Source organism: Aquarana catesbeiana, linkage group LG02 (assembly GCF_042186555.1).
Source record: "Aquarana catesbeiana isolate 2022-GZ linkage group LG02, ASM4218655v1, whole genome shotgun sequence".
Lineage (NCBI taxonomy): Eukaryota > Metazoa > Chordata > Amphibia > Anura > Ranidae > Aquarana > Aquarana catesbeiana.
This window is the reverse complement of record NC_133325.1, coordinates 718,551,820-718,573,650: the sequence shown is the minus strand read 5'-3', so window position 1 is coordinate 718,573,650 and position 21,831 is coordinate 718,551,820.

Sequence of the window (21,831 nt, the reverse complement as noted above, 5' to 3'; positions counted from 1 at the left end):
TTTTGTGCACTTATCATTATTATCACTAACTATGTGACAATCACATTTTAGATTATCATCTTTTAGCACAGCTATTGTTTATCTAGTTACCTGATGTAAGGGGGGGCTCCGCTGGGGACACCTGATGTAAGGGGAGGCTCCGCTGGGGACATCTGATGTAAGGGGGGGGGCTCCGCTGGGGACACCTGATGCAAGGACAGACTCTGCTGGGACACCTGATGCAAGGACAGACTCTGCTGGGGGCACCTGATGCAAGGAAGGACTCTGCTGATGTCAGGCGACGTGGCTGGTGACACGCTCAGGGATCCCACTGCTTTGGCATTATGGTGAGTTGAATAATTTCATTTTATATTACAATGTAATAATAGAAATAATGCACTTCAATCATCCTGACACCATAACAACCATGGTGCTGGGATGATTGAAGTGCTAACACCAGGTGTTTGGAGTATCTTTATCTGCTGGTTGTTAAACTTTCTAGAATACACATATTTCCATTGTTGTGTAGGATCTGGGCCTGCTGTGCCTCCATCCCTCTCCCCCCTTTCCCTCTCCATCTCTCATTCATCTCAGACTCTAACCACACCCCCGTTTGAGCCAAGCCCACTTAAGACATGCCCATTATTTTGCATAAACCACACCCATTTTTCGCCATGGCGCTCTTCGTGCAACGCATTTTTACTTTACCCATGTGCCACGCCTACAAACGCATGCCCTGCCCCTAATTATAACAAGACTCCGCCTACAGCAAAAAAAGTGTCCCTAAAAAATGTTTTTCAATGTTGGCAACTATGATGTTAGATCATTTAAAATGTGTTTATGTTATTTCCTCAGAACACAATAAAGCAAGGATCAGCATTACAGACAACTATCATTTTCAGAAGGAGGTCAATAAAGTAAACATTGCATGAAAATGTTAGATTTGCTTATTAGCTAGCACCACTCCTAGACTAAAAGACACTAGGTTAAAAATAAAAAAAATGGAAAATAATAGGCAAGGGTAATGTCACTGGGTAGTCTCCCAATGTCCTGGGAAAACTCAGACTGCTACTTTACTGTGCAGGAATGCATTCTCATGGGTTGGAGGATACTCTGCCTTTCCTGAACAAGACCCAGTGATGTCACCTTTGCCTAGGCAAGTACAGCAACATTTGGGATAAAAGGTTAGTATAATTCACTTTTTTCCAAATTATTTTTCCTTTCCCAACATGTTTAGAAAATAACTGCTGATTTTTGGTCAATGATTGCTCATCTATAATGATGGGATATAAGATTTCATTTTTGGGGACGTGGTCTAGAGCTGGTAGGAGATGGCCGCCTGAACTGAGCTCTCCTCCTGCACAGGGCTTTAATCAGCGTTCCAGGGACACTAAGAACCGCCAAAAGGTATTCCACTGACGTTTAGTCAGTGAATTTCAATCCGGCAGGTTGGCAACGCTGCTGTCAACCCTCTCTGCCAATTCCACTATTGGCTGCCAATCAAAAAAAAAGAAAAAACAAACAACTTACAAAGCCATTCACAACTCCATCTACATCACCAACCTCATCTCAAAATATTCATCAGACCATCTACATTGCTTCTTTCAAGACCACTTGCTCTCTAGCTCAATTATCACCTGTTCTAATGCTCATATAAAGGACTTTTTCGGAGCCTCTCCAATCCTCTGCAACTTTCTATCCCAATCTGTACAGCTATTTCCTATTTTGACTCTATTTAGGCAATTTCTAGGTAATCTATTCAAGCAAGCTTTTTCCGCCTCTAGCTAACAACTCATCCCCATGCAGTTACTACATTCTGTATCTCTTTTTTTCTGTACAGATTGTAAGCTCTCATGAGCAGGGACCCCACACCTTCTTGTCTTAAATTGCATTGTAACCGTGCTGCCTCCCTTTATTTTGTAAAGCCTGGCCAAACTGTTGCCGCTATACGAATCAGAGCTTGATGCAAAATGCATCACAAAAAAATATGCAGAAAGCATAAAACACATAAAAAAACCTTATTAGCAACACATATTTAAAATATATGCTATTTTATGCTCTGAAGCATAAATGAGTCCGTATTATTTTTTAGATTTACAGACTGGAAGCCGAATAACTGCATTATACAAGATAGATAGATCCAGATCGTTTTGTGAAAAAGCAGGACATGACAGATCTGCCCGCCAGCACTGCAATTGCCACATGCAGAACCTGCCATGACTAGTCTCCTCTTTCCTTTGGAGGAAAAGATATGACCTTGCCAACATGACAACAAGCGGTTTCATACTTTGGGTGCATTGATGCCTGTCACTTACTGCCCCTGTACCACCCGTATAACAAACAATACTTGAATCTGTCACACCACTTGCAAAAATTAAGTTGTTTTTGACCACCTGTGCCAGACTGGCCAAAGTCATTGTTTTATGTATTCAGAAAGTTGTACAAATAGAAAGTCATCTGGACATTTGGAATATTAAAGGTACAATATATAAGCGTTGACATGGCAACATAACATTTTTCTAGCCGGAAAAAAATGCTGGGGAGGAAAGTTTTTGTTTTTTAATGCCTTTTTGTAATACATTTTTGTTTTGTAGTGTGAAAGTCAAGTAACCCTTTACAGATATAACAAAGAGACTCTTGCACCCTCATGTGTAAAATCCCCTACAGGATAAACAAATACAAATTCTGTTTGAATTCTTGTTTACAACAAAGTATAGCCAAGGCTTCTTATCAGTTTACAAGCTGTGATAGACATTGATCTCAGTCTTCATATGTCGAGATAAGGAAGGTCAGCTTTTTTTTTTATAGTAAGAGGAAACCAAATTGAGGTGAAAATCATTATTAACCTTTTCAGAGGAATTCATTTGAAAAAAGCATTTTAAATATTTATCTTTGTGTGAACTTGTGCAAATAGCATGCACAAAGATAATGAACACTGGATAAAGAACAAATCTTTTAAAATAATTTATGTTGGGAAAGAAAGTAGTGCAAGTAAAGGAGACAGTTAATTAGCTTTCTTTCAAAAGTTTTGTGACAGATAATTTAATTACAGTGTTGTCATTCTTATACTAGTAGTTTCTAGTTGCCACTTTTCAGATAGGCGATTTATGCATAAAACAAAAACTTTTTAAAGCGTTCATAGTTAAAGGAACATTGATGAGTAATTCAGTTATAAACGATATTGGTTATTTAGCTAATGAATAGTTTGTTAAGTTTTAGTAACATTATCCTGTTACTGGAACACACTAGCCTATAACTTGTCAGCCAGTGCTGGTACAAGGTCATCCTGGGCAAAGATGCTAAACTGCACCCCCCCTTCCCTTAGAGTTAGTGTCAGGGCACCCCATCCCTGCAATAAACCATTGTGACAAGGGAAGCCGCCCCTCTTGCCCACTCCTTGTCCCAGCATTGCTGCCAGCACTCCTAGAGGGCGGTTCTTCACTTGCAAGATGGAAAGTTTAAAGTGGTATCTAAGTCAAACTTTACAAAATTTAAATTAAAAAAATATCAGGTTACACTTGCCTGCTCTGTGCAGTGGTTTTGCACAGAGCAGCCCGGGTCCTCTTCTTCTTTTTGGGTCCCCTGCCGGCACTTCTGGCCCTTTCTCCTGCCAAGTGCCCCCAGAGCAAGCAGCTTGCAATGGGGGCACCCAAAGAGGCTTCTCTCCTGAGCCGTGGCTCTACATATCCATTAAAACATAGAGCTGCGGCTCGACCTTGCCCCCTCTCTCTCTTCATAGGCTTACTGGCTTTGATTGACAGCAGTTGGAGTCAATGGATCCTACTGCTGTCTAAGGCCAATGAGGAAGGAGTGTGCCTGGAGAGTCGAGCCTGTCATGCACATCGCTGGAGGAAGATTGGGCTGAGGTAAGGATTAGAGGGCTGCTACACTGAGAAGATTTTTTACCTTCATACATAGGATGCATGAAGGTGAAAAACCATCAGCCTTTACAAACACTTTAAGGACCTGTTCACACTAAAGCTGGCCATACATGGACTGAAATTTGGCTGGATCAGCAGGGGCCAGCCAAATTTCAATCCATGTATGGACAGGGTGGTTGTACAGAAGTCAATACAACTGCCTTGTTGGAAAATTTTGCTCGATCGGCACTGCCAGCTTGATCAGCACTGCTGGCAATTTCACCACCCCCTAAAATGTAACAATGTGTGGTGAGCAATCTGATAAGTGTGCCTTTCCATATTATTTATTCAAGAAGATTTCAATTTTTTAATGTTATTCTGATGCTGGGCAATATTTTTTTAATAAGTGTAATGTTCTTGCAACGTTCTTTTCAAAATTACTGATTTTTGGTTTCTTGTTTGATTCCCCAGTTTCCTTCAACGCCACAGGAATGGCAGACTGTGGCATCCCATTTTGCCACCCGTTGGGACTTTCCCAACTGTTGAGGGGCTATAGATGGGAAACATGTCCACATCGTGCCACCACCCCATTTGGGGTCATACTATTTTAATTATAAGGGGTTCCATAGTATTGTCTTAATGGCGGTGGTGTCGGCACAATATGACTTTATGTATGTGGATGTGGGGAAGAATGGCCGGATGTCGGATGGAGAAGTATTTGCCCAGACGGAGTTCTACCAGCATCTCAGGAGTGGTGGCCTGGGATTGCCCCTGATGCGGATAACGTGGAAGGACTCCCCTTTGTCTTCATAGCAGATGAAGCCTTCACTCTGAGCAAGCACCTCGTGAGGCCATTCCCCCAAAGGACCCTCACCCCGGAGAGGAGGGTTTTTAATTTCCGGATGGCCAGAGCGAGAAGAGTTGTTGAGAATGCTTTTGGGATTCTGGCCAGCCGGTTCCACCTGTTTCCGACATCGATAAACCTTGCGGAATACAAACTTAATTACATAATTTTAGCGTGCTGCATCCTGCACAACTTTTTGAACAAACATTCCCCAGTTGGGCCTGAGGCCGGACTTAATATTAGTGACAATCTGACGGGGCTGGATACTGTCCGTACTGGCTTGGCCCCCCAAAGTGCCCATCAAGTTCGTGATCAATATGTAGATTATTTTATGGGTAGGAGGCCATTGCAATGCCCCAGAATATTTAATTTGTCAAAATAAAAAATCTGGATTAAATCTTGAATTATATTTATTGCTTGCCTTTCTTTTTGGGTTTCTCCTAGGTTATCGTAGAGCACTTGTAGTGCCAAGTGTATTTTCATTTATTAAATAAGCACCATTGTCACTTTAGGCAACTACAGGGGGTCCCCGGGTTACAAACAAGTTAGGGACTGTAGGTTTGTTCTTAAGTTGAATCTGTTTGTAGGTCAGAACAGGTACATTTTTTAAGTGTAGCTCCAGCCAAAAAAACTATTTTCAAGCTTTTTGGATAGCATAGGGAGAGGTTAACACCCCTGTAACATTTGTTTTGCTGTGTGTGCTCCTGTCCAGAAGATTTCACCTCACTTTCTGTCCCAATGACAATTGGATTTTGAAAATTTTGGGTTGTTGTGGAAACAAGCCTTGGTGATAAAGCATCAGTGGAGGTACCTTTTCCCCATAATAGCTCTTACAGGAGTGAATTTCCCTTCATAAGGGTAGATTTCCTTTCACTTGCTGTTGTCTCCCTCCGTTTGTAAGTAGGAGTCGTTTGTAAGTCGGATGTTTGTAACTAGGGGACCCCCTGTATTTTAACTTTAAACAAACTGATACTGATCATTGAAATAAGAAACCACACATTTTGTTACTTACTACACAGATTTTTTATTATTCTGTGTACATTCACTTATGCGTTATTGAAAATTTTTGATAGTCCAACATATATCTATATTTATAAATTATTAACAATAGAATTAGGTCATTTTTTTTAAAAAAATTTTTAGTTTAGTTTTGTTTTAACAAACAGGCCTCTTGTTTATTTTAATTTTTTTTTTTTTTAAACAGGCCTCTATTTTTTATTTTTATTTTATTTTTTAAACAGGCCTCTATTTTTTATTTATTTTTTTTGTTTTTTTTAAACAGGCCTCTATTTTTTTAATTTTTTTTACATTTTTTTTGTTTTTTGGAAAACAGACATAAAATTTTGATAAGAGATAAGAGAAGGCCCAGAATGGGGTCAGCAAACAAGGAAATGAAGAACCTGATGTTTTTTGGTAGAAAAAGGGCATTTAGATTCTCCCCAAAACATTGATCATGTTCTTCATTTCCTGCTGCATATGATCCAGCCAATTCTGCATTAAATCAATCTCCCCATTCCAGGCCATTATCTGACCAATTAGTCGTTGGGCACTGTCTATGGTTAAATGTTCAACCAGACCTAAAATTGAATGAAAAAAAAGATGTGTTTAGAAATATGCAGCCATACATAGATCACCTTACCATAAGCTGGTGTCTCAGACACTGACCTGGTGGGGTGCTCATGTCGCATACTTCCGAAACATCCTCGGGGATAGCGCTGTTGCTTGATTCAAGCACAACCAGATCACCTAAAATAGAGTATAAAATTTTATTTTAAAAATATGCAGCCGTACATAGATTACCGTAAGCTGGTGTGTCAGACACTCACCTGGTGGGGTGCCCATGTCGGCCACCTCTCCTTCCTCCACATCCTCAGTGGGGCTTGGGCTGATTTCCCAATTATGGTGTTGTTGCGGTTGGGGGTGACTGGGTTCATCTTGTCTTTTCTCCCCTATGTGAATGAATCCAAAAATATACTTACCACACAGATATTTTAGTACATAGTAATCTTAAAACATTGTAGTGAAGTAGTGTACAAATTGTCTGTTTTTTTTGTAGAGTTCCTAGTTTAATACATTTTTCAAATTTTTAAAGACATATCTAGATAGATAGATATCTCTATATATCTCTATAGATACATAGATATAATAGATATATGGATATATACATATAGATATATATACATACATACATACATACATACATACATTTTATATATATATATATAAAATTATATATATATATAAAATTATATATATATATATATATATATATATATATATATATATATATATATATATATATATATTGTTATTATTATACAGGATTTATATAGCGCCAACAGTTTACGTAGCGCTTTACAACTTGAGGGTAGACAGTACAAATACAATACACTTTGATACAGTAGGAATCAGAGGGCCCTCCTTAGAGCTTACAATCTAAGAGGGAAGGTCAAGAGATACAAGAGGTAATAACTGTGGGTGATGTGCTGAATGAGAAGATAAATGTACAGTTGTTAGGTGGGGGCCAGATAGGCTTCTCTGAAGAGATGAGTTTTCAGGGATCGTCTGAAAGTGGATAAAGTAGGAGAAATTCGGACGGATTGGGGTAGAGCATTCCAGAGGATGGGTAAGGCTCTGGAGAAGTCCTGAAGGCGAGCATGGGATGAGGTGACAAGGGAGTTTGAGAGCAGGAGGTCTTGGGAGGAGCGAAGAGAATGATTAGGTTGGTATTTTGTGACTAGGTTAGAGATGTAGCTGAGGGCCAGGTTGTGGATGGCTTTGTAAGTTATAGTTAGTATCTTGAATTTAATTCTGTGACTGAGTGGCAGCCAATAGAGGGATTGGCAGAGGGGTGTAGCAGACGCTGAGCGGTTTGTGAGGTGGATGAGCCTGGCAGCAGCGTTCATGATGGACTGAAGTAGGGATAGCCTATTTAGAGGTAAACCAATGAGGAGGGAGTTGCAGTAGTTGAGGCGGGAGATGACCAGGGAGTGGATTAGAAGCTTTGTGGTGACATTGGTTAGGAAGGGGCGTATCTTGGAGATGTTGCGGAGATTGAGGCGGCAAGTTTTGGATAGTGATAGAATGTGGGGTCGAAAGGTTAGTTCAGAGTCCAGGATTACACCTAGGACCTTGGCGTGGGGAGATGGGTTGATAGTTGAGCCGTTGATATTGACAGGGAAATCAGGGGAAGTGGCACTTGAGGGAGGAAATATCATGAGCTCGGTTTTGGATAGGTTGAGTTTGAGGAAGTGATGTGACATCCAGGCTGATATGTCTGCTAGTAAGTTGGTAATGCGTGAGGAGACAGATGGAGAGAGCTGGGGGGTGGAGAGATAGATTTGGGTGTCATCAGCGTAGAGATGATATTTAAAGCCATGGGAGGCAATCAACTGACCCAAGGAGGTGGTGTAGATTGAGAAAAGGAGAGGTCCAAGAACAGAACCTTGGGGGACCCCAACGGAGAAAGGAAGAGGAGAGGAGGAAGTAGAGTTGTAAGTGACACTGAAAGAGCAGTGGGATAGGTAGGATGAGAACCAGCGAAGAGTACAGTCACGGAGACCAAAGGAGTGGAGTTTTTTGAGGAGGAGGGGGTTGTCCACTGTGTCAGAGGCAGCAGAGAGATCCAGGAGAAGTAGTACAGAATAGTGTCCATTTGCTTTAGCCATTAGTAGGTCATTTGAGAGTTTAAGGAGAGCAGTTTCCGTGGAGTGTTGAGGGCGAAAACCGGACTGAAGGGGATCAAGAAGTTTATTCATGGTCAGATGGTCGCTTAGTCGGTTGTAGACCAGTCTTTCAAGAAGTTTGGAGGAGAAGGAGAGTAAGGACGTAAGTTGTTGAGATTGGTGGGGTCCAGTGAGGGCTTTTTAAGTATGGGGGTGACTAGCGCATGTTTTAGAGAGTTTGGGAAGATGCCACAAGAGAGGGAGAGGTTGAAAATGTGAGTTAGAGAGTGTAGAATAGAGTCAGAGGGTGAGTGTAGCATTTGTGAGGGAACAGGATCCAGGGGGCAGGTGGTTAGATGAGTGTTAGATAAAAGTTTAGCAACCTCAGTAATAGTAGCAGGGTTGAATGAGGGAAGTAATGATTGTATCTGTGGACATGGGGTGTTGCATGGGGGAGGTTTTTGCGCATTGGTGATCTCCTCATGAATTGTATCAATCTTAGTTTTGAAGTGATTGGCAATCTCCTGGGCAGTGAGTGAGTTGGTGGGTAGAGGCAGTGGAGGACAGAGTAGAGTGTTAAAGGTAGAGAAGAGTTGACATGGACTGGATGAGAAGGTGTTAATGAGTGTGATAAAGTAGGTCTGTTTTACAGTGTGAAGGCAGGAGTAGTATTTTAGGAGGGCAGATTTATATTGTGTGAAGTCTTCCTGGGTCTTAGTCTTATGCCACAGGCGCTCAAGAGCGCGGCTACGTTTTCTGAGACTTCTAGTGTCATCTGTTTGCCAGGGTTGTAGCAGTCGGGGCCTAATTCTGCGTGTAGTGAGGGGGGCAAGCTTGTCTGGGGAGGAAGACAGTGAGCTGTTGTAGATGAAAGTAGCTAGGTTGGGGCAGGACAGAGGTGAGGTTTTGTCATAGAGGTGATCAGTAGCAGAGTAGAGAAGAGAAGGGTTGAGGTGGCGAAGGTTTCTACCTGTAACTCTTAGGCGGTTGAAGGGAGAAGAGGTGGAAGACAGGGAGAGAGCAAAACTAATAAGGTGGTGATAAGAGAGTGGGAGTGGATTGTTGGAAAGGTTGCACGTAGTGCACAGATAGGAGGAGACAAGGTCAAGGGTGTCTCCGTTGGAGTGGGTAGGAGCCTGTATCCATTGCTTCAGGTAAAGCGATGAGGTTAGACTGAGAAGTTTAGAAGTAATAGTAGTGTTAGTGTTAACAGGGATGTTGAAGTCCTCAAGAATAGTGGGGATTTCAGAAGAGAGAAAGTAGGGTAGCCAGGCAGAGAAGTCATCAAGAAAGGCTGATACTTGTCCAGGGGGCCGGTAGATGACAGCAAGTAGAAATGGGAGAGAACAGACGAATGCAATGTGCCTCAAAAGAGGTGAGTGTCAGAGAGGGAGGTGGGTGAAGAGAGAGAGAGAGAAAGAGAGAGAGAGAGAGAGAGAGAGAGAGAGAGAGAGAGAGAGAGAGAAAATATAGATAGATACATTAAAGATATAGGTCTGTATTTTAAGCACTTTACGGATCCGTCTGTACTGATCCGGCTCTTGGAGTTTGAGGTCGGACCATCTTTTCCTAATCTGATCTTTTGAGCGCTGTACCCCAAAAGAAAGATGTAATGTCTTCACCACCTTTGCCATTATTTTTGCTTTTCTAAAATTAGGCCGGGCGTACGGTCCATACTTTCCATCATAGTCATTTTCTCAGAATTGCCACCATTTCCACCATCTCTTTAAAGGACATATTGGAGGCCTTAAATCTCTGCTTCCCAGATCTAGACGTTCCAGCCTCCGGGCTTTCGTCGCTACCTGAGGTAGTACACACCTGATGTGTCTCTGCCATTGTTCATCCCACTACGCACCGTACAAAGAATGGGCAGAGAATCTTTGTTAAACTAGAATGTCAGAGGCGGGCGACGCAGGCGGAGTTTCACACATGTGCAGTGTATAAAGAGAGGTATTACGCATGTGTCGTACGTACGTTCTGTGCGTAAAGACAAGGGGCTGAAAATATGCGTAAAGAAAAAGAACGTCAGGGGCGGGCAAAGCAGGCAGAGTTTGACGAATGCGCAGTGTATAAAACGTTCTTACGTATTGTGTCATACGTTCTGTGCGTAGTTGATAGTGGACCGGGACGCTAGAAAACGAAGGTAATTTTACATTTTCAAATTTTGTAAAAACTTTTTAGCAAGCAGCCTATATGGCTTGACAGATTGATGAGGTCTATGTTGGGATAAGATGATGAGGGTTTAGCAGAAACATAAGTGTTTTTTGTCTTGTGTCTTTATCTTTTACAGAAATTATGAATGCTAAATTTAAGGAGCCTGAATTTCTGACGGCTTTTATCGATCAATACAGAGAGATGAGGAATCTGTGGGAGGTAAAACACCCTCAATATTATCTGAAACATGTAAAGAAGTCAACACTGGAGAGACTTCTGACATTTGTCCAGACGTACATCCCAGAAGCAACGATGGAGATGTTGTTATCGAAAATTGGGATCTTGAGGAACATGTATAAGAGGGAGCATAGGAAGATCCAGAATTCCCTGAGATCAGGAGCATCAGCAGATGTTGTATATGTACCCAGGCTGTGGTATTACAATAAACTACGTCTTGATGACCAGACTGAAGCCAGGGCATCACTTTCAAACCTTCCTTCCACCCTTCCATCCACTCTTCCATGCACCCTTCCCTCCACCCCAGCAGAGGCTGATGAGGACCAAGCTGGGTCTTCCATCCTGGAAGAACCGGATGTGACCATCTGGAGTTAGGTAAATTAATTTCAAAAATATTTACTGTCCTAATATTAATGATGTTAACTAGATGTTATAATTGATTAAAATAATTTTCGCCTAAAATTGATAGACATATCAATTGACAGTAGTGGCCAAATATGTTTGTCACCAGCTTTAAAAAATTATGGTGTCTGATTTCTAGACTCTTTTATTAATAGATGTATTAACATTGAATTTGCAAGTCATTATGAAGCAAATTGTGTGTCATTGATGAACCAAAACAAACATCTAAAACTATGTCCCTTTTTTATACACAAGATGAGGTCAGCCAGGAGGAAAGTGGGGAAAGTTGCAGGCAGGAGGAGGCTGGGCCCAGGGACAGCCAGGAGGAGGCCGGACCCAGTGTCATCCAGGAGGAGGCAGGACCCAGTGTCATCCTGGAGGAGGCCGGACCCAGTGTCATCCTGGAGGAGGCCGGACCCAGTGTCAGGCAGGAGGTGGCTGGGCCCAGTAGGAGCATGATCCAATCCCAAGTGGCTCCCCTTCACCTTCCTACAAAAAGGGCCAGGAAGGGGACGGTGACACAGGAGGCATCCCTGCGCCTTATGCGAGAGGCCACCAATTTTTTGAAGAGCCCACTCGAAGCTGAAGAGGCCTATGGGTGCTATTTAGCCAGCAGGCTGCTTCAAATGAAGTGGGGCCAACACCTCATTTGTGAAAAACTTTTTGCAGAAATGATACACAAGGGGCTGAACGGCGAGCTAACTGCCAACACACAAATACATGAGGCAGCCCCCCTCCTCTTCCTCCTCCTCCTTCTCCTCCTGCCACAACTCAACCACCAGAGCCACAGCCTCCAAGGAAGGCTGCAGGGAAGGGTGCAGGGAAGGGTGCAGGGAAGGGTGCAGGGTAGCGTGGAGGGAAGGCTGCAGGGAAGAGAAGAAAGTGATAACCTGGGTTCAGTCTGGTCTGACAGAAAATGCAGGCTGTTGTAGTACCACAGTCTGGGGACATCTATATCATCTGCTGCTGCTGTTGATCTCTGGGATTCCTGGACCAGATTGTGCTCCCTCTTATATGGACTCTTCAAGATCCCAATTTTCTTGTCCACAGACTTTTTCCAGCGTTGACTTCCTCTTTAATTTCTTTTTACCATAAATAAATGGATATTTTAGTTTATGAAAAGACTTTTTAATTAACATCACTGATTTAGAGACAATGTCAAATTAACAATCTCCTTGAGGTTGCAAAAACACCCAAAAAAAAATATTATGTTCTAGTGGTAACTTAAAAAAACTAAAAAAAATATATACATAACCAAAAATGGTTCTTTTGTGTTAACTTTATATACAAAGAAAAAAATCAAAATACAAAAATAAATGGTTCTTTGTGGTAACTTAAAACAAACAAAATTAAAACAAAAAATAAATAAAACAAATATGTATTTGTGTTCAATTTAAGAACTACAAAAATCAAATTAAAAATGGTTCTTTGTGGTAACTTTACAAACACACACAAAAAAAAAAAAATAGATAAAGCTAAAATAATTTCGACAATAATCATAAAAAAAACAGGATAAAATCTACAATAAAAGATGACTCCCCAAAAATAAAAAGTGTAAAAATTAGTATTAAGTATGGAGATATGGCTTTTCAAAAAAATACTATATCATTCATGAGATCAAAGAGAAAAAGAATCCAGAAATCAGTTTGGGAGAACTCTGTGTGAATAGGAACAGCAAAACATCTTCGTTATTATAGCATTATTTTAAAGAAGACATTAAATGCGCTGCATTCAACGATCACAGAATTTGCAGCGTGAGGAATGTGCTACCTACAATACGAACACTAGTTTTACTAGACCGAGTGCTTCCGTTTAGTTTTTGCTTCTGAGCATGCGTCGTTTTTTTGTCCGCCAAACTAGCATACAGACGACCAGATTTCGGGGTCCGGCGGAGTTACGACGTAAAGATTTGAAGCATGTTCCAAATCTGAAGTCCGGCGTCCGTCGGACTTTTGTAACCGAAAAGTCCAACCATGTGTACGCGGCATAAGGTGATTATCCATGCATTTCTTTTTAATAGAAACTATCCCCCTGTTTACATCTACTCCGAAGAAAGCTGATATTATTTAAATATCCTTCTATTTTATTCTTTCATGTTGTATTTTGATATTAAGGATTACCAGTGTGCAGATTTATATGCATTATCCTCTATCTTTCAATATTTTATTGTTTTTATTTGTAGATTAGACAATCTCGCAACAATTTCTTATCTCCTGGCCTTCTGGTTCCCCATTTTTTGGGAATTTTCCAGTTTCTATGCTGTATATCTATCAAGCGAGGTGGGTTGAGGTATAACACCAGGTATAACACCAGAGAAATAAACCTCCGTCTCTTTATTTTCTCTTTTTCTTTTCCGTTTATTTCTACTCATCTTTTCTCCCCTTTTTTTCTCTTTTTCTTTTCTTTTCTTTTCTTTTCTTTTTCTCGCTTTCTCTCCTCTTTCCCTTTTCTTTTTTCTCTTTGAGTGGCTTTGGGGTTTTGCACAAATCTTGTATATGCATGTCATTTACATTATATTATCATTCATTCATTTATTTATATACTTATTGTTAGATTCACGTTGTCTTCAATTTGGCAAGGACTGGCTGGCTTTCGGTTGGGGTTTTCCCCCTTTTGCTGCCCACCCTTTTTGGCCGTCGCTGGGTTGGCCACGTCCGGCCATGTCTTTCCTGGGCGCTGTGAGGCCAGCATAGCCATATTTTCCTGTTTTTCTCATTCTCCCTCCTTTATCCATACAAAAATCCCAGATGTGATATATCAAGACAATTGTTTATATATGGTCAGTAGACTAATGTATTTAAAATATATATATTGCTTGCCTGGAAATAATACTTTTGTCTAACTCTATGCATGTATATATTCTTTGCTTATTATTTTTCTTTATGAATTGTAGATACCATATAATATTCATATTACTTGTTCCCGGTGAAGAGGAATAACACATGACCTTGAAACGCGTTGAGTATCACTCTGTCTATTTATACATGAGTGATGTAAATGAGTGATTTTTTGGATCTCATTGTGAATAACATGTCATATCTAATATAATTTTGTTAATGGTCGATACAGCATATGCTGTGTCTATTTTATTAAATTTGTAACCTTTTATTTTTCCATTTTTTGCATATGTTTTTTCTGGAGTCATTGCCCTCTAAAGTCCTGCAAGAGGGTTCTTTGTTGTCTTTTATGACACCAACCATTAGTTAGAGGTGATCTATTCTTCCAAGGTAAATACACCTGTCAGGGCCTGGATTTGAACCCAGAACCTCTGCTGTGTTAGGCAATGTCTCGTCTTGCTGAGCTACGGGATAGCTCCCTAGACAATTATTTGAATGATCCCGTCTTGAACCTTATTTGTCTTGAACTCCAAACTATTAGCTCCTCTCATGAACTTCCTGATTTAGGCCATATCTCTGCACTGCCTTTTTGCCAGCTTATTGTGCTCTCTCCAGTCTTCCCTGCTGCCGTCCATATTTTGCTACCACTCGTTATCGACTCTTGGCTTGTTCCTCCACAACACTTCTGCCTGATCCCAACCTGCAACTACTCGTTATTGACCTTTGGCATGTTAACCAACTATGCTTTTGTTTGATCCCTACCTGCTTATTTGCTACTGGACCCAGCTTGCTCACTTCCTGGTGAGGCGATCCTGAGGGCTGCGAACTAATACTAACACAAAGTAAAATACATCTCCACCATCAGGAGCTCTAGTGAACACCAATTAGTACTTAGTTAGTTAGACTCTGCACCTAAGGTGAGTTCACATCGTTCAACAGGGTGCCTGCTTGTGAATCTATCCTGCTGGTTGGTGGTAGTTCTGCTACTGCTATAGCAACAGGTCTTCGAGCCTAACTCCTGATTGTGACAATACCTTTGCACACTGGTAGAGACTATTATTCCAGTGTTTCTCTTCTCCCTCAGTTTATCTCCTTCACTCAGCTAATGTGAACCTAGTGCTGATAGAGAGTGGCAGGGGAGGGGCAAACAAGGATTTCACTACATACAATACATATCAAGCTCTACTTCTGGTAATTCTATCTGAGGCTGAAGACTGGAGCTTGTGGCTGTGATGTGCGGTCCCTCAGCACTATAGCGTTGATGCATATAAGCAGGCAACTCAGTCTGCTCAAATGTTAACATTCTTCATTCGCTACACAGGTTACATCCAGTAAGACAATGTTAACATGTTTCAGTCGCGGTGGCCTTACTCAAAGTAGGCTATGTGCAGGCACCTGACATCCACCTTATCATCCGATGTCATCGTTTGTTAGCATGCCAGCGGCTAGAAGATTGTAATGGTGCATAATGAAAACCTGTGGCTCTGTGTAACTAAAAGGCAGACTTGATTTACCCACTGGTTTACTCTACCTGCACTGTAAAAAGCATTAGTCAAACCTCATCTGGAATACGCAGTTCAGTTTTGGACACCAGTTCACAAAAGGTGTATTGGAGAACTCGAGAAAGTGCAGAGAAGGGCAACCAAACTGATAAGAGGCATGGAGGAGCTCAGCTATGAGGAAAGATTAGCTGAACTGAATTTTTTTCTCTTGAGAAGAGGAGATTAAGGGGGTATATGATCAACATGTATAAATACATAATTGGTCCATATAATGAACTTTGTGCAAGGCTATTCAGTATAAGAGCTTTAACCTCTGAATACAGAAAGGCTGGATGTCAAAATGTTAATAGTACATATACTAATCAATTCTATACAGTGCTATTGGTCCTTGTATACAAATCTATGTGCATGGAATATATATATGTATATATATATATTATACAATAAAGTGCAAAAATAAAGTGTCCATTTATTAAAATGCCACAAAAAGTACAGTAGTGCAGATATCTTCAACAAATTCATGCTCTGTGCCCTTGATACAGTGTCCATATCATGGATTCCAAAAAAGTGCAAACAGATACACAGACAAGTCTGCAGGAGTCCTCCATGACACCCACGATCTACTGATCACAGGTGCAGTGCTTTAGGCATATTTTACACTGACATAATGTTCGGGTCCACCTGTCAGTTTTTCAGACTGACCTGATTGGACCATCCATTGCTCTTTATGGAGCAGCAGATATAAACAGATTTGTTGAAACCCCTTACATCCAGTCCTATCCTGTCCACTAAAAACATTCCCCTAGCCAGGGGCATTGCTAGGTCTGCAAAAGATCTGGGGCTAGAGCCCATAGCAGCGGTCACCAAACTTTTTGCAGGCCCGGGGGGCACGCCGGTGGTAAGCAATTTTTTGCAGGCAAAGGCTGGTGTTGGCGTTTCAATCAGCATGGCACCATGGTTGATAATGTATCAGGGTGATCAAAGCGCATTGTTTCTATTGTTACATTCTAATATATAATGAAGTGGTTCCACTCATCATAATGCAGAATCAGTGGGAGCCCTGGGGGTGTCACTTGCCACATCTCCTGCCACCAGATACAGAATGTCACTTGCCACCATTGCCTGTCACCAGATGCAGCATTTTAACTTGCCACCGTCACCTGCCACTAGATGTGGATTGTAACTTGTCACATCACCTGCCACCATTTGCAGATTGCTACGCCACCTGCCACCATTTGCAGATTGTCACTTGCCACGTCACTTGCCACCATTTGCAGATTGTCATTTGCCACGTCACCTGCCACCATTTGCAGAGTGTCACTTGCCACCATTTGCAGATTGTCACTTGCCATGTCACCTGCCACCATTTGCAGATTGTCACCTGCCACATCACTTTTCACATCACCTGCCACCATTTGCAGACTGTCACTTGCCAAGTCACCTGCCACCATTAGCAGATTGTCACTTGCCACCATTTGCAGATTGTCACTTGCCACGTCACTTGTCACCTCACCTGCCACCATTTGCAGATTGTTACTTAACATGTCACTTGCCACGTCGCCTGCCACCTAATGCGGATTGTCACTTGCCAAGTCACCTGCCACCATTTGCAGACTGTCACTTGCCACATCACCTGCCACCATTAGCAGATTGATGTGTAAATGGATGACTCCCGCGCTGTCTATTTAATCTAATCTAAGGGGCACTGCTGCAAACAACTGTGAATCTGATCCAAACAGAAAAAAAGACAAATGAGTAAGTGGTGATGTTTGCGCTGTGTAAAAGGAAATATGTCCACTGGGCACAGGAAAGTGATACTACAAATGTATAAAGAGTGAGTGATATAAGATGATGTCAAATCTCATAAGTGTGATACAATCCTGGTGCATCAATTAGCATGATCACGTGAAAAAACAGCAAATCAATTAACATAATCAAGTGAATAAAGTTAGCAAAAATGTGATGCACATAAAACTTGATAAATCCTGCTATAAATATAGAAAAGCAAAAACAAATCCAAATAAAGAAATAGCAAGTGTAACAAATCAATACAGTACAGTGAAAGGAAAGAACCATAAATCCATATATAGAATGATACTATGATGAGTGAAAACTAAAAAAAAAAAAAAAAACAACGTCCGTGTGAATCTAATCAATAAGTCCCACCACCAGGAGGCACAAGTGCTGAAACAACAATCTTCAGTGATGACACCTGTTTGTCTGCAAGCAGCTCACCTTACTGCCATAAGGTATACAGCATGGGCTGGTCACAGATGCAGATAGAAATAGCAGATGCAAAATGTGATAGTCCCCTCTTGGCTGTGTTAGGTTGCTTGAATGGTCTCAGTGGCAGATATTTAAAATATATGGAGAAACATGGAAAAATAAAATTCATAGCATAACTCTGTGAGATGAACACAATGGGATAAGAGCAGATCCAAAAGTGATGCACTCACTTTTTAAGTGAGCATAGGCGTCAATCGACGAACGCCCAGTTCATAAGCCCCTTGTATGTAGTCCTTAGTCTGCTCTTACTCCAAAGCGCTTCAAATAGGAACTTGATGAATGGTATTTAGAATATGGAAAGAGAGATGCTCATAGCACAATCCCGCATATAGAACAATTTATTATAATAAAAAACAGAGAACAAACTCACATTTGTAAATAACACGCAATGTAAACATCCACGAGCGCCGAGCTCATCTCCTACAGTCAAAATGTGAATATACCTAGTGCTCCAATCCCAACGCGTATCGTCACATCGCGTGACTTCATCAGTGCAGACTCATCAGAGTTGCCTCATCAGTGCAACCTCATCTAGTGCCCATCAGTGCAGCCTCATCAGTGCCCACCAATGTAGCCTATCAGTGCCCATAAGTGCAGCCTATCAATGCTCATCAGTGCAGAAGAAAAAAAATATGTGCAAAATTTTACAACAGAAGCTTTATTTATTTTTTCAGTTTGTTTAGCAAACAATAAATACCACCAAAAGAAAGCTTTATCTATCGCAAAAAAATAATAAAAATGTAATTTGTGTACAGTGTTGCATGTCCACACAATTGTCATTAAAAGTGTGACAGCGCTGAAAGCTGAAAATTGGCCTGGGCAGGAAGGGGGTAAAAGTGCCCAGTATTGAAGTGGTTAAAGTTTATTGAGTGAAGATTCTCAGCTACTTTAGCAAATAAACCTCCTGGTTTCTTAATGCTTGTGGAAGAAGCCTACAGAGAGAGCAAGACACAATGTGGATTGGCAAAGTAAAAAAAAAAAATTACTTATTTTCTGGATTTAGACACAAGCCCACCAAAGCAAAAAGAAGCTCTGGGGGGCGTTGGTTGCCGCATGGAGCAGTGAGATGTGTCTCCCAGGTCCCTCGACTCCACGGGCTTTATTTCGCCTGGAAACTCCCTTCCAACTCTGCACAAGGGGAAAGACAAGCATAAGTCACAGAAAGGCTCCAGCAGCAACCGACCAGGTGATTTGGGGAACTTTTTTACCCCGGATCTTTGGCCACAGCACAGCGCCAGCCAGGATCCAAGATGGCACCGGTGCAGCCGTCTCCAGTCTGCTCTGTCTCAGCCCTGCATACACAGGTGCGCTCACATGGACATTTCCCACTCACTGAGGACTCTGATTACCCCTTCAGACTCACCAGAAGTCTCTCTAATGTCTCCCTGGGCTTGGGTGAGGGCTGGGACATAGAATCACAGATGAGGTCCCTGCACAGCTATATCAGATCCCTGCCCACTAAAGCAGACTTTAGAATAATAGGGGTGAGTTTAGGACTTTAAATTAAGCATATGGTGGGTGCCTTTATGGTTCAGATATAAGAGAAAGGAAGGTGGAACTTTAAATGAGGCTATTGATTTGTGGGGATGAGATAATTAGAAAATATATTAAATTACCATATTAAGTCTGACAATACATAACAATGATGCACATAGTAGAGATGATCTTTTTTCACACACTTCTTTTCATATTCACTTGTCCATCTGCACTTTGGTATTGCACACTAGCTACTTCCCACAATATAGAGTATTTATAGTACACCCAATATATGTATATATTTTTAGACATGCAGCCCACTCATACCACTATCTGGATTTCTGCCGTTTGTTTTCTTTGGGGATGATGTTTTGTGCACCCAGTTCCTCTCCTGCGGGCTCCTTCCACAGCTCCCGGTACAGACAATTGGGACAGCCTCTAATTCCTCGTCCCTCATTTTCCAGACTTATCATGATGTAAGTATTTAGAGGGATGATTAACTCTCTCCCTTTTCTCTTGTACACATCCTCTCCGTTGAGAGCTATAACGTTTGATCATACTGATCTACTCGTGTTTTGTTGTCTTTTATAGAGTTGCATGCATCTGCCCCTGAAGAGTTGTATAATCCACAAAACGCGTCGGGCTTATAGGATGCATTCTCATGCCTATTGATAGGAACCTACTTAGAGTCAATATCTACAACCAAATGATTTTACTGTGTTACACTGCATAGTGCCATTTAGATGACGTGTACACATATGAATTTGCAATAATTATTTTTAACTCCAGACCCCTGTCTCAACAGGACCTCAACAATTGATTCCTGCCTGAAGATCTATCCCGCCTATTTTCTCCTTTATAGGGACTGCCTCTGTGATAACCCAGGGAATATGCAAGCGCAAACCTTCTGAAGCTTGCCTTCCCTGCATGTTACTACCCTGATCATTTGTGGTTGTTTTTGACTTTGCATTCTTCCTTAAAGTACATTAGTTCTAAAACCGGGACTGTTATTTTTGTTGTTTTCATTCCTTCCTTCCAGGTTGCTTTAGCTAATAGGTTCCTGATTTATGCCGCTTTATGTACAGTGTCTGTTTATTTCTAACATTTCAAAGTATATGACCATGTTACATTGCTGCCTTCCACCAATATCCCCTTCCTTATGCCCACCTTCAGTTTAATCGCATACTCCTCACCATGTGGCGTTTCCTCTGACCTGATCATAACCATTACTATGCTTTAACATTTTACAATTATACTGTCTGATTATTGGTTTTAAATATTGTTTGATACCCTGTGGAAACGGGGACCCGGGGGTTGCCCTTCCCTGTGAGTTTTCTCTGCACCCCCTTAGGTTTTTTGGCGGTGCCATTATGGGCGCCGTATGGTATATTGCTGCATATCATGTTGTAAGGTTTTTTTTTTTTCTTACTTGTAGTCCTTTAGAGCCACCTAGTGGCCTTTTTTGTTACTGTTAATTTTTTTTTCTCTGTGTCCTGTTTGTCCCTTTCCCCAGTGAATTCACCCCGTTGTCTCCTTTTACCAGTTAACCTTTAACCTGGGGACAGTGACAGTGACCAAGACAAATGTTCTTATATGTTTAAGGTTTCCTCCACTTTTTTTTCTTCTCTTTCTCCTTCCCTTGCCTCTTTTTCTCCCTTCCTACCTCCTCTGGTTCCTCTTTCTTTGCCGAGAGCTGCTGGTCGGTGAGACACCTGGATTGCCTACTTCCCCCTCTATCCCCTACCCTACTAAATGCCCTATGGCATTTAGTAGGGTAGGGAATTTAGATCACAGTCCCTGCTAAATACACCCCTGCAAGCTTCCATAGGCCATCTCCTTTGGTCCGATCACTCCCCAGTCTATCTGACCCTGGCACGCCCCCCGATAGCTCATAGGGGTACACACTGGAGGCTCAATGACAATTTGCTACGGGATTCTGTCTGTGTAGCTGATATCTCCAAAACTATTCGGAATTTCATGTCTGATCATTCCTCAGAAACTACCTCCCCACTCAATCAGTGGGAAGTCCTAAAATGTGTGATACAGGGCGTGCTCACACAGCACGGTTCCCACCTTAAAAGGATTAGAGCTGATGATATTCGTAGTCTCCTATCCACTATTGCAGAACTTGAACCACTTCACAAGCGAGATTTAGACCCTGTCATTTTCGTTCGACTATCTAATGCCCGTCGAGACCTACACTCTTATGCCCTGTACACAAGATAGGATGATTTTCCGACAACAAAATCCATGTTTTTTTTCCGACGGATGTTGGCTCAAACTTGTCTTGCATACACACGGTCACACAAATCTTGTCAGAAATTCCAAACGTCAAGAACATGGTGACGTTCAACACGTACGATGAAGTTCAATAGCCAGTGCGGCTCTTCTGCTTGATTCCGAGCATGCATAGAACTTTGTGCGTCAGCGTACCATACGGCGCCCATAATGGCACCACCAAAAAACCTAAGGGGGGTGCGGGGGGTGCGGGGAATTTCCGACAACGGAACAGATCAAGATCTCAAATTTTGTTTGTCAGAAATTCTGACGGAAAATGTCTGATGGAGCCTACACACGGTCGGAATTTCC